This window comes from Penaeus monodon, chromosome 15 (assembly GCF_015228065.2).
Source record: "Penaeus monodon isolate SGIC_2016 chromosome 15, NSTDA_Pmon_1, whole genome shotgun sequence".
Classification (NCBI taxonomy): domain Eukaryota; kingdom Metazoa; phylum Arthropoda; class Malacostraca; order Decapoda; family Penaeidae; genus Penaeus; species Penaeus monodon.
Genome location: NC_051400.1, coordinates 9,527,288 through 9,527,505, shown reverse-complemented (window position 1 = coordinate 9,527,505; position 218 = coordinate 9,527,288). Strand labels below are relative to the sequence as shown.

General features: G+C 27.5%; 1 protein-coding gene across 1 annotated transcript in view; it reads right to left on the bottom strand.

The window, feature by feature from the left end:
• The window catches only part of LOC119582204, a gene marked incomplete at its 3' end in the record, with an annotated part of 17,839 nt that overhangs the window by 14,722 nt on the left and 2,899 nt on the right, over positions 1-218 (bottom strand).

The window sequence follows — 218 nt, the reverse complement described above, 5'->3', positions numbered from 1 at the left end:
CTCTTAAAATTCAAATATCTCGTAGAATATAGTTTCATATAAAATACAAATACTATTCAGTACATCGAAACAAAGTTTGTAGAGCAAACATTCTTCTCTTGAAACATATATACAAGTTTATGCATGATTTTGAAAGTAAGAACGCTATAAGGGAATATACACAGAAAGCCAACATGGCAAATAACCACACTTACAATATCAAAGAGTAATTTTTTTTT